This window comes from Marmota marmota, unplaced genomic scaffold (assembly GCF_001458135.2).
Source record: "Marmota marmota marmota unplaced genomic scaffold, marMar, whole genome shotgun sequence".
Lineage (NCBI taxonomy): Eukaryota > Metazoa > Chordata > Mammalia > Rodentia > Sciuridae > Marmota > Marmota marmota.
The window spans coordinates 560716-574529 of NW_025999930.1; the positions used below are offsets into that span (position 1 = coordinate 560716).

At 51.7% G+C, this 13814-nt stretch overlaps 1 protein-coding gene across 1 annotated transcript in view; it reads right to left on the bottom strand.

Annotated features, from left to right (window-relative positions):
* The window catches only part of Phf2 (PHD finger protein 2), a 42588-nt gene extending 39562 nt beyond the window's left edge, over nt 1-3026 (bottom strand). Inside the window, exon 1 of the mRNA XM_015506284.2 lies at nt 2941-3026. The gene's annotated coding sequence lies outside the window, so the exon portion shown is untranslated. The remainder of the gene's footprint in view (nt 1-2940) is intronic.
* Nucleotides 3027-13814: the final 10788 nt, after the last annotated feature.

Consider the following 13814-nt stretch of genomic DNA (forward strand, 5'->3'; position numbering starts at 1 on the left):
CCGTAAAGAGAAGGTGATGCTTGGCCACAGGCATGGGTCCCTCTTGTCCTCGCCATGTCCATTGAAAGCCCCAGTCCAGGCCAGAACAGCAAGGGCAGGAAGGCAGGAGGCAGGCCTGGGGCCTCCAGAGGGCTCCACAGGCCACAGGCTGCACCAGGAACAGGACCCTCACCAGACACAGGATCTGCCAGAGCCTGTTTCTTGAACTTCCCAGTCTCCAGAGTGGTGGGAAATAAATTTGATGTTATTTAAGCCATCCAGTCTCTGGTATTTTGTTACAGCAGCTCAAATGGACTAATACACCCCCCCACACACACACACACACAAACAAAGACGCAAGCAAGCAAACGCACACATGCACACGTGTGCGCACACACACACACATACATACACACACACACACACACACACACATTGCTCCCTAGGGGCTGGGCTATAGGAGATGGGATGGGGAACTTGCATGTGAGCTCTTAGCTGATGGCCAAACCTTGGCCCAAACTCTCCCCAAGCACAGGGGTGGGGCCTGGGTGGGGTGGGTACACGTGCATCCCACAGCACGTGGGTTGTCACACTGAGTGTTTCAGAGGACATCCAGGGGCACTAAAGACATCAACACCATGTGCTCGTCAATGTGGGTAACCTGTTCAGCTACGCACCCCCCACCCCACCCCAGCCAGACTCACAAGAGTCCCCAGGCAAAGACACCTGGAACACGTGCTGACTGTCAAAGCAGGAGCCGCAGCCTGTGCTTTCCAAGACCTCTAAGTCTAGAACCTCTTCTCAGGTGACACTCATGTGCACCTGTGGCATAAACCACACAGAGCAGTGCTGCCCCCAAAATCCTCTGACCAGCGGCCCCTGAGTGAAAGGTGGATCCTCCACCCCAAGGAAACACTTCTTGGGACCTCCTTACGCCAGCCCTGCTCTGCCCTGGCCACCTCCCAGGTCCCATGGTGTAGCCCTGGATCCGCCCAGAAGCTCTGCCTCATTTGCCTGGGTCCTGTGGCAAAGATAAGGAGGCCCTGAGATCTCCAGGTGTGCTCGGCGAGGTATCTGGACCCAGGAGAAATTCTTCCTCCCCTAATTCTGATTTGAAGCAGTCACCAGAATGTAGGGTCATCGTTTGTCCCCAGGGCTGCCAATGGCTGGGGAGGGGCTAGGAAGGTAACTTCCCCCAGGCACAGCCTTAGCCTAGAAAGCTCAGAAAGCGCCACCAGACTTCTCATCTTCACCCACCCACATATTTGGTGGCATTTGACGGGGCTGAGGATGTGCTAGGGAGCAAGGGACAAAATCTGGAACAAGTGCAGCCCCCACCTTCAGAGCAATGGACACAGGCGGTTAACGGTTTAGATCTGGAATGTGCCCCAAAGCTCACGTCTTGAAGACTAGGTTTCCAATGTAGCAATGTCCAGAGTTGGGATTTGGGGGAGGTGCTTGGATCAGAAGGATGACTGTGACCTCAACGGTTAGTCCACTGAAGGCTGAATAGATTATTGGGAGCAGGTGGAAACTGCAGGCAGGTGGGGCATGGTTGGACACCTGGTCACTGGGTTTGCCCATGGGAGTATATCTTGTCCCTGGCCCCTTACCCTCCCCCACCTCTGCTTCCTGGCTGCCAAGAGCTGAGCAGTGCCCCTCTGTCACTCCTTCCATCATGATGCGCTGTCTCACCTGGGGCCCAGAGCAGTGGACAGAAACTATGAGCCCAAATCAACTTTTCCTTCTTTAAGTTGTTTATCTCAGGTATTTTGGTGACAGAAGCAAAAAGCTGACTAACACACAGGCCAAGCCCTAGAGAGGCCAAGAGACAGCAGTGAGGTCCCCAGAGTAGGGAGACCTCACTCTAAAGCGCCAGCTCCACCAAGCACCAGGCCAGCCAAAGCTCCCCTGATCAGGCTGGACTCCGAGAACAAGAGCGCTGGGGCTTCTCCCACCTCTGCCTCCTCCCTCCAATCCCACTGTGTCTACAGGGCTCTGCCCACGGAGCCTGAGGGTCTGGCCCCCTGGCTTGCAACAGGGACCTGGAGGGAACTCTCTTGAAGGAGACTGACGCCCCAGCCCTATCCCAGGGTACCATCCCACTCAGCCCAGCCAGCCCAGGGCCAGGAATGGGAGTGTGACCAGCCAGCCAAGGCTACGATCAGCCTCAGTTTCTGTGAGTACAAACCCAGGCAGGAGCCCGGAGGCCACACTTGCACACTTGTGACACCGGTCCAGTCTCCAGGCCACTTCTCTCCTGAGGTCTCTGCAGAACACGGCTCTGACCCCCACCTGCTACCCAGGCTTGGCCTGGGAGCTGAAAACCTACTTGGGTGAACCTGCCAAGCATGACTGAGCCTGTGCCTTGGGAGCCCCCCAGGACCCACTGAACCTGAGAGGGACCAGAGGAAAGGGGAGGCCTCAGCACACACAAACAGCAAGCTCTGAGAGACACAGGCCCTCTGAGATTCCCTGGGAAGGGGGGTGCTATTGCTGGAGGAGCATGCAGAGCCCACCCACAAACACATACGGACGACCTGGGCCCACCTGTGGCAATGGACAGTGCAGCAGGGATAGGCTGAGCTAGGGGCCCTGATGCACCGTCATCGCCACTTACCTGAATTCCCAAGTCTGCACCCCAGACTCAGGCTATTGTGGCCACTACCAGAGTTAATTATGCAGCCCTGGGCCTTAAATCTAGTGGGGTTTTTGCATAGCTCTTGAGGGCAGGAGCCAATCAGAAGGGGCAGGTGCCAATCAGAAGGGGCAGGTGAGGCCTGAGGGGTTCCCAGCTTTGGAGTCCTGAGGCTGTGACACTGCCATTTGGTGCTACCCAGGGCATTTCAGCCCTAGCATCTCGGGGCCGAGGTTCAGGCCTAGCAGAGCCCCGGCCCTCCCTGCAGCCAAGGTGAGTATTGGCCACTCCAGATGGCAAGAGGCGGCCTTCTGGGTACTTACGGGTAGACTTCCCGTGGGTTTTCTCGCAGTTTGGGCAGTGGTAGATGTCAATGTCTGGCGCCTCCTCCTCTTCCACCCCAACACAGCTGAAACAGGAGGAAACAGATCGTTACCTTCTCATTGGAGCCCCCTCAGGTGACTTTCATCCACCAACTCTGAGTTAGGGTCCCAGCTCACCACTGGAGGACTGAGGCCAGATGGAGTAGAGTTGCACAGGGACAGGGTCCTTGGAGGGCAGGGGGGCTGCAGGGCTGCCCTCCTAGAGTGGATCTGCAGCCCAGACACAGACAGTGTTGGACATGACCACCACGTGGACCCACTGGATGGGCTGGGCCTCACATCCAGCAGGCCTGTCTCCACAAGGCCACCTCCACCCTGTCCCCCAGGGTTCAGAGAAGATGAGGGGGGATCTCAGAGCCAGGTCACCCCCAGGTCTTTCCCTGGAGCAGCCCGTGAGGACAGAACATACCAGCAACAGCCAGGAGCACCCCATGCAGGACATACCACGGCCACCTGCCCAGCTCAACCCCAGAGGGCTCAGGATGACACCTGGGTCACAGGAATCATGACCTCTCCAACCTCCCTCCCTGAGTTCCTGCTGAGAACTCAGCCCAGGAGAGAGCTGCCCGCTGAGCAGACACTGGCCTGGTCACAGGCCAAAACCACTTAGGGAATGAGGACAGTGAGCACCAAAGGCTACGACCCAAAACATCAAAAGCTTCTAGAGTATCAAACCCAGCAAGATGGAAAGATATGGCTCCATTCCGATGGCTTCTACTTTTTTGGTTAAAAGTGACAGAAAAGTGGCCATCTGTACCATGCAATAAATGGGAATCGAGCTGATGAAGGGCGGGACGTGGGGAAATCTACCCCCACAAGGAAAAGCAGTCGATGGGCTGGGAACACGCTTCAGCGTTTCCTTCTCGTGAGCCAAGAAGTGTAAAGAAAACTGACCAGACATTTTTTTAAAATGACATTTTCCCCAGGGGCACATCCAGAATTTCTGTGTAGGAGGAGTTCAGAGGAACAAGCTATCCAGAAGCCACCGATGTCCACCAAGCAGATGGTTTTGATGGAGGGCAGGCACTCCCAAACAATTAAAGCCAAGTTTCCTAAACCATTTTCAGTCACGTTTAGAATGACCTTTTAAATGTTTTCTTTTGTTTAATTTTTTTTATTTGGGGGCCGATAGAGATTCATAGCTATCAAAATTAGTAGGAATCTTTTAAAACACTAAAACGTAAAGGTGATGAGACTGGGAAATAGGGACACGACGGCTCCTGTGGGCAGGGCATACTGGCGAAGCCCTGGGCAGGACATACACCCCAACAGGTGGACATGGGAACATCCTGAGAGGAAAGCACTGTATGCACTGCGACGCTTGTTCAGCATTCTGTGTTAGAAGAAGATTAGAAACAGCTTAAATTTTCTCTTTAGAGACAAACTTTGCCATCTAGTGTCCCTCCCCCTAATGGAATCATCAGTGACCATTAAGAGTGATGAATGACAAGACCATGTGGGGACAGGTGAGTTACCACTGGGAGTTGACAGGCTACGTCAGGGTGGGAGAGGGTGACAGTTCCCCTTGCAGACTGCCTACGCTTGAACCACAGGGAAAGCAGCATATTTCAGTGCAGATGCTGGGCCTCGTCTCACACCTGGCTCTGAGCTTGTCATTCTTCTCCTACACCTGCTAAGGACACAGGCTGCATTCCCCAGCCCACTCAGTCACCTTGGCAATGCCAGGAGGGCTGCTGGAGCCACAGGGCACACGGGTCCCTGGAGAGGGAAGCTCAGGGCAGCTGGACTCACCTCCAGGGGAACCCGTGCTCTTCTGGGTCTGAACCACTGGATACTTTTCCTGACGTCTTATAGCCCTGAGCTTTCTTTGATGATGGAACATCATATCTATCTCTGAACTCGTTTTCTCCCCTGAATGGGGGGCCCTCCAATGTTAAGTGTTGGGAGGGGAATGTAGTAACCTATGTAGAAATGAACTCAGCGACTTTAGAAGAGGATCAACCAAACCAAAAGCTGGTTCTTTGACAAGTCTTTAGATAGACCGACCAAAAAAAAAAAAAGAAGAGGAGACTCAAATTACTAAAACCAGAAATTACTACTGACCTTAAGGAAACCAAAAAGGATTCTGAAAGAATAATATGAAAAAGCACAGGCCAATAAATTATACAACCGAGGTGAAATGGACAGATTCCTAGGAACACACAAACTATCGAAATTTAAAAAAAAAACAGAAACTTTAAACATATCCGTAAGAAATAAAGAGATGGAATCAGTCATTGAAAAACCTTCCTAAAAACAAAATTCCAAATCACCACTAGTGGATTCTATCAAATATTTAAAGATGAATAATACCAAGCCTGGGCTGAGCCAAAAATAATTCAGCACCACCAATTCTCTCAAACTGTGCAGAAAGTTAGAAGTGGAAGGAATATTTCCTAGTCCATTATAAAAATTCAGCATCATCCTGACTCTAAAGTCAGGCAAACGCTACAAGAAAACTACCCACCAACAACCCTTATGAACACTGGTATAAAATCCTCAGCAAAATACTAGCGAATAAAACCCAGCAGCACCTTAAGGGGACCACATACCACAAACAAGTGAGATTTATCACAGGAATGCAAGGGTCATTCCACACGGGAAATGAGCCAATGCTGCAATCCCCGAGGCATCACCGCTGCCTGCTAGGAAGGCAAGTGTCCCTGAGCCCTCCCTGGAGGCTGGGACAGCAGATTTCTGCTTCTCTTTCCCCCACTCAAGAAGACAGAGGTCTGACGGGGGAGTGTGGCTCACCTGGCCCTTTCTCTGGGGCGGCACAGCCTCTGCCTCGCCCTCTGCTCCCTCTCTCCCAGTCCTCTCCTGGTCTCCTTCCTTCCACACCACACCCCACATTAACGTAATGAAGAAAACCACACGCCACTTCTGTGGCTCTAGACTGATACAGAGAAAGCCACTTGACATAATCCAACACCCTTCGTGATTAAAAAACAGCAACAACAACAACTCCACAAACTCTAAATAGAAGGGAACGTCTTCAGATGATAAAGGCCATACGTGAAAACCCACGGCTAATATCATACACAAGGGTGACATTATACACATCGATAAAAGGCTGAAAGCGTTCCCTAGAAGATCAGGCAGGGGACAGGATGTCTGCTGTTGCCACTTCTATTCAACACAGTGCTAGAAGTCCTATTCAGAGAAAGGAAATGAAATTAAAAGCATCCAAACTGGAAAGGAAGATGTAAAATGATCTTTATTTGAATGACATAATCCTACAAAAATTCCTAAAGAATCCACACACACACACACACACACAAAAAATGCTAGAGCTAATAAATTCAGAAGTTGTAGAATGCAAGATCAACACACAAAAACTAGCTGTATTTCCATACACTAGAAAGGAATAATCCAAAAATAAAATCAAGAAAGCAATTATGATCACATAAAAGGAATAAAATATTTAGAACCAGGCATAGTGGTGCATGCCTGTAATCCCAAGCCACTTGGGAAGCGGAGGTAGGAGGATCCCAAGTTTAAGGCCAGCCTCAGCAACTTAGCAAGATACTGTCTCACAATAAAATAGAAAGGGCTGGGGTTGAGCTGGGGATGTGGCTCAGCAGTAGAGCACTCGCCTAGCACGTGGGAGGCCCTGGGTTCATTCGATCCTTAGCACCACATAAAAATAAATAAAATAAAGATATTGTGTCCAACTACAACTAAAAAATAAGTATTAAAAAAAAAAGAAAGGGCTGGGGTTGAAGCTCAGTGGTAGAGCACTTTCCCAACACACATAAGGCACTGGGTTCAAGCCCTACTTCTGGAAAAAAATAAATAAATAAAATATTTAGAAATAAACTTAACCTAAGCTATGCAACACTGAAATTTTAAAAGGCAGAAATACATGAAAATACATCCCATGTTCACAGGTCAGAAGACTTAATGTCAAGATAGCAATAATATCGAAAGTGATGAGAGATCCAATGCCATCCCTACAAAATCCCAACACCTTTGTTCTCAGAAATGGAAAAGCTTATCCTTAAGTTCGTATGGAATAATAAAGAACCCCAAAGAGCCAAAACAACCTCCAAAAAGAAAAATAAAGAGGACTTACACTTCCCAATTTCAAAACTTAACACTTAAACATAAAAAAGTCATTTTTGACAAGGGTTACCAGACCATTCGATGGCGGAAAGGATAATCTCTTCAACAAAAGACAGCCTCATGCAAAAGAACGGACTTGGATGCCTACCTTGCTCCCTATACAAAAATTAACTGAAAATAAAAACAGCCTAAATGTAAGATGTAAAATTGTAAAACTCTTAGAAGAAAAAAAAAATGGAGAAAAATCTTTGTGGCTTTGTATTTGTCAACGGATTCCTAGATATGACACCAAAACCATGAGCAACAAGAGAAAAAATAGATAAACTGGCCTCATGGAAATTAAATGTTCTTTGTGCATCAAAGAACACCGTGAGGATGGCTGGCGCCTGTCATCTCAGGGACTCAGGAGGCTGAGGAAGGAGGATCACAAGTTGGGGGATAGCCTTAGCAACTCAGCAAGACCCAGTCTCAAGTAAAAAACAAAAAGACTGGGGACACAGCTGAATGGTAGAGTGCCCTTGGGTTCAATTCCCAGTACTAAAAAAAAAAAAAAAAAAAAGGAGTTGGAGGAAGAGAAACAGCACTGAGAGAATGAAAGGAAATATTTGCCAATCATATACCAGATAAGGACCAGGCGTCCATATGAAGAACGCTTACAGTTCAACAATAAAGACAAATAATCCAATTTAAAAATGGACAAATGGTTTAAACACTTTTCCAAAGATTGGTAAATGGCTGACAAGCACATGAAAAAATGTTCACCATTGTTATTAAAGTGCAAATCAAAACTAAATGACGTATCACTTCGTACCCACTAGAATGGCTATAAATTCGCTTTTATAATTTTTTTTTTAGAAAAGTAAGTATTTACAAGGGTATGGGATAATTGTAACCCTCTTCCAATTCCTCAGTGGAGGGAATATAAAATGGCACAGGCACCTTGGGGAAAAAGTTTGATGTTTCCTCAGAAAATACACATAAAATTACAATGTGTCCCAGCAATTACTACTCATGGGTATATACCCAAGAGAACTGAATATAGGCTTCAAAAAAAAATCTTTGAATACAAGTGATAAGGGTATTCACAAAAACCACAAGGTGAAAACAACCCAAACAGCCAATGACAAATGAACAGATAAACAATACGTGGTCCTACATACAGTGGAATATCATTGAGCCCTAAAAAAGGAATGAAGTTTAAGTATGTCCAAGAATGTGGATGAATCTCAAAACTATGTCAGTGGAAAATGCCACACACACCTGCACTGACACCGTGTGATTCTACTGATAAGAAATGTCCATAACAGGTCCATCTAGAGAGACACAGAGTGGTGCGTAGGCCAGGAGCAAGTCGAGGGAATGGGAGGCTACCATGTAGTGGCTGTGGGGCTTCCTTTGGGATCTGTTCTGGAACCAGATACAGGCAATGGTGACACGGACTGAATGTACGAAGTGCTGCTGACTTGTTCACGTTAAAACGGCTAATTTCAAGTTATATGAATTTTAGCTCAATAAAAAAAGAGAGAAAAAAAATAAAGACCTGACTCTGCCTGAGTGACATCACCACCAGCATGATCTCCCTCATCACCACCACCTTCATCCCCACCATCCTCATCCCCACCATCATCACCATCACCTTCATCCCCACCACCATCATCAGTATCTCCACCGTCATCATCACCTTCTTCACCATCATCCCCACCACCATCGTCATCACCTTCTTCACTACCAGAACCCCATCACTGCCAAGAACCCTAAATGCGATTGTGAAGCAGTGCTTCAATGATGGGGATATTATTTCATCAGCCCTACTTATCAGAACAGAGAAACTGGGCCCACGGGGTTAAACGTGGTTCTTGCTGGTTCATGGGGTCAGTATTGCCCTTGCCTTTGGGGCATTTGCAGGTGCAGATCCAGGAGGCAAACGGACGGATGGGCCTGACCCGGGGTGAGTGCTCCATAGATGGAGTGGTCACTGCCACTGCCCAAGGTACCCGACCAACCCTCCCAGGCACCAGGGCCTTGTCCCTGTGCAGGTGGCTCTGCCAGAGCTGTCACGGCCGTGAGTCTGAGCGAGAGAGCCCAAAGCCCAGAAACAGACCTTGGAAACGTTTAGACATACAGCGTTCCTCTATCTCAGACCGAAACCGAAGTGCAGTCCAGGTAGCCTAAAAAGTCCAGCAAAAGACAAAACCAGCTAGAGCAGAGTGAGGGACCTTCGTCTGCTCCCAGGAAGGCAAGTGGCTGGGTAAACAAACAGAAGTTGGGAAGGAAGCGGAGAGAACGCCCAGGATTAACACAGTGCTCCCAATCATCAAAACAGAAAACGAGCCTGCGGAGGACGTTTCCCACGCCATGTCAGGATCGCCCTGAGGCCACTAGACTCGGGGATCTCCCCAACAGACCATGCCACGACACAGGAGGGCGGGGACAGAAATGTAGCCAGCAGGTGGAGCCGGGAGGTGGAGGTGCAGCATGACACCCGGTGGCACTCTGCACACCTCCCCTTCACAGTGACCCTGGGCCTCAGCAGGCCCAAAGGCTTTTGTGGGACCAGACAGGGAGCAGGCTCGGAACAGCACCTTTGTCATGACTGCCATAATTCATAATGACGAAACAAGCCAAGTCACCTGGCAGGGGAACGGGCTGCATCCTGCTGGTTTCAGAGCTGGGACCACCTTGGTCTGTGGAAAGCCCCCAGACGCCCCAGAGAGCAGGCGATGCCCCAGCAAGCAACATGTCTGCCTCAGCCCAGGACCAGCTGCGCCCCGGGAGCAGTGGAGGGGGTTTCCACAGGCGAATCTAAGCGCGTGGGGGATCCACCCTGTCGCAAAGCCACAGTGGAGCTTGGGCTGCAGGCCAATCCTCAAGGACGGAAACCAACAGGTTCTTCAAATTCACCTCCCACTACAGCACCGGAGGACCAGCACGGGGCCTGGGAGCACCCACCATGCCTGTCCTGGCTCTGCCAGCAGATCCCTGGCTCCTCATCCTGACGCCAAGGGAGCAGACAGCGTGAGCCCAGCTCACAGGCGAGGAAGCCGAGGCCAAGGGCACACCCCCGTGGCAGCCAGCACCCCGACTGGGAGCACTGTCCAGGGAGTCAGTGCATGACCAGGTTCCAAGCACCTCAGGGCATAAAGGGCAGGGGGGTTGACGCTCACCGGGCCACAACCTCTGGGTCCTCCACACAGTGTCCCTGTGCTCTGCACAGGAGGGTCCACCCACACAACGGGGCATCCAGGCCTGCCACCCCACGCCACGCAGCCAGGAAATGAACTGACGGCACAGTGACGGGGCAGCCTGTCCTCGGCCAGAATGGCCACCCCGAGCTCCAGGGAAACAGAGGTGGTTAGCAGGTCTCAGTTTGCCTGGATGAACCTGACCACCATGTATAACCATGAAGCTCTAATTGAGAGAGAGAGAGAGAGAGAGAGAGAGAGAGAGAGAGAGAGGGAGAGAGAGAGAGAGAGGTGGTTGTCTGTCGCAGGTTGGTCTCTCTGCTTCTGCTCCAAATAAGCTCACAGAACTGAGGGCCTTGGTGCCCTCTCAACCTGAGCCAGCCAGGGCCTGGGCCAGAGGTGGGCACAGAACGTGCAGGGCTGGCCCAGGGGTGACCACAGGGGCCTCCCTGTCACCTGCCACACTGAGGGAGCAGACCTGCTAAGGGAACCGGGGCGGGCTCCCTACAGGCCCTAACCTCGAGTCACTACGCCAGGCCCTACTGCCCGGGCCTCCAACCCTGACCATAGCCACCTAGGGGTAAAATCCAAGCTACCTAAACCAGGCTCAGGAGCAGAGGGCCACGGAAGAACCCAGGGACCTGCTGTGAGCCAGGTCCCACTGTGGCCACCACCATCCTCACAGGCAGGCTATTTGCCGACACTGGTCACTTTATTTTATTATCCCAAAGTTAAAGCTTTCCAAGTGCCCCTAAGAAATCATGAAGAACCATAGCCACAGCACAGAGGGAAAGAGTTTCCTAAGCCAGGAGCAAATGACGCTGGCATTCTGAAGGGGGCTTGGTGGCTTTAGGATTCCATAGTCCCTGCACTCCTGGTGTGAGTTTAACACCATTCACTGAGTAACAGGAAATGTCACTCAGCGGTACTGCTCTGTGGACACTCCTAGTGGCCCTCGCCCACCGTGCCCTCCAAAAGACACCCCTTGTAGGCCACCTGACGTTTCAACGGCCAGATTTAGCTAATTTTAATGCCACCCCCTTGGGGAAAAGCTGGCTCAGGTGAAGAATGAGCCCCCAACAGGACCTCACAGGAGGCGCATGGCTCCGAGCACAGGGCCCACTGGTCACCTGTGCCCTGCAGCAGGGTCCTCGGGCCTCGGCTGCCCTCCCCTCTGACAAGCCAAGGCAGATGAGCTGTAGTCCCTGGGAAAGAGCAGAGACACGGAGCCTCAGGGGTGGCCCCGGGCCTGACGGCCTCCTTCAGCTGAGAGCCCTCTGCCTCTCCGGACCTGGGGGAGAGGGGAGAGACCTGGAGCTGGGAGAGGCAGGATCTGACCCCAGGGGAGTCAGAGACCTCGGAGGCAGGGAGGGCCCAGGACACCGGCTCCACAAGAGAACACACTGCCGCTGTGCAAACCCGGCAGAGTCGCGTCCGCCGGACAGCCGCAGCGGTTCTCCCCTCTCGGGCCTGGAGGAGAGCCACGGAGCAGGCTTGGTTACGGGGAGAGCCCAGAGCACAGGCCACTGGGGCCACCTAAGAACTGATCCTGCTGGGACTCTCCCCCCGCAGCCACTGCCACCTCCACAACTCCATCCTTCGAAAACTAGGAATGACCAGCCCCATACTTTGGTGATGCCAGCACATGCTGCTCCCGGGCACCAGCTCAGACCAGTCAAAACTTCCTTCCCTGCCCTGGGAGCGTCTGAGCAGCTCAGTCCCCAGGGAGAGGCACAAGCGGAGGAATGAGGTTTGCCCAGGCCCCGAGTCTGGGTCTCAGGTGTGGGGCTCCAAGGGGCTGGGAGATGGCTCCGCAGGGGTGTCCACACCTGTGATGGCTGAGGGGCATGGGACAAGGACCAAACAAAGACTCAGACCTCAGAGCTGTGGGGAAAAAACAGAACACCTGCCCTGCAGTCAACGTGATGGGGAGGGTCCACCGGGGCCCTGAGAAAGGAGAAGCCAATGGGGCACAGGGTGAGGAGGGGTGGGTGTGGGCACAGGGCACAGGGAGCCCAGTTCTGCAGGTCCCAGCAAAGTACCACAGTGATGACAGGAGAGGCAGCTCCCAAAATGTCACCACAGAAGGACGCTGAGGCCCACATGGCCACGAATAGGCATCCAAGCACCAATCCATGATGTGGCTTCACACTCACACTGGCACACGCCCCACACAGACACACACTGTACACACAGACAGACACACATACAGGCAGACAAGCAGGCCACAGTGCTGCTAAACTAATTTACAACAAAAAGAATGAAGTCACTTTTCTATGCTGATGAGAGTGCCACAATACAGTAAGTGCAAAGATGCGGGTTAGAGGAGAAAAGCGGCTCGATCCCTTTTAAAATGAGGATATGCCACGCGTGTGTGAGAATCCGTGTATATCTACGTGCTATGTGTAGCCATGTGCGTGCATGAGTGCCTGGTGTGGGCATGAGTGCCTTGTGCGTACCTTGCGTCTGTGTGTGCGTGTGCCCAGGGATGAGTGTGTGCCTGGGAATGCGGGCAGATGTGCTGGCTTGTGTGTGCATGCACACATGTCCAGTTCTGGGTGTACGCATGCCGGTGCACACGTGTACCCATACTCATGTCATATGTGGGATTCGGTCCATCACACTCACCTTGGCCCTGAGGAGGGCCCTGTGGAGAGGACAGGGTGGAGGCAGCCGCGTTCCAGTGACACGGGTGTGATCGTACCACTAGGGAGGCCGACCGGTCTCACCTGAGCCAACTGTGACCCCAGCACCACAAACTGAGTGGACTCCAAAGAAAACTAAAGCAAATTTAGGGCCAGAAGCTCAGTAACCAGAAAGATGGTAGAATTTCCAAATCCAGAGATGGATGGGGTGGGGGATGCGACCCAAGAGAAAATGGCCAAGATCAAGGAAACTGAACGGGGATGAGGCAGGAGGGCTGGATTCGGTGACTTGCAGGGACCATGAAACCCCCATTTAGATGGCTCACGAAGCTTGTCAGTTCCCAGGAAGCCTTCACGCAGTTCCTTGGGTGAACACCAGACTCTGCCACTCGGCACGGCTCTAAGACCCTCTCCATAGGACAAGCAAGGGGGGCCCCAGAGAGGAAGTGATTTTTGAGAGAGTGTCCCATTGTCCTGTAGGAATCCCTGCTCTGCAGATGGTGCAGCGGCTTTCTTGAGGGTGACATGGAATCCCAGCTTCAAGTGTGTCAGGGTACAACACTGAGCAATGACAGGTGCCCAAGGCCACGGTCAGCAGTAAACCACAGGGCAGAGACCCCTGGAGGGCTTCACGTTGTCTTGGGCTCCCTCCAAGCAGAGTCAAGGGTCCAGCACAGTAGCCCAGGGAGGGAAGACTGGGTCCTGATCCTGGCCCACAGCAGGGCACCCGTCACCATGTCGCATTCCTTAATGCTTTAAAACCCAGAATGGAATTAGTTTGTGAGCAACACAACTGGACAGCAGTCGAGCTTTTCCTCCTGCTGTTAAAAGCACTGACTTCTGTTAACCTCAGTTCTTGTAACCTTGCTCTGACAGTTTTTTGTTTTGTTTTGTTTTGTTTTAATTATAGGAAGAATCTCAG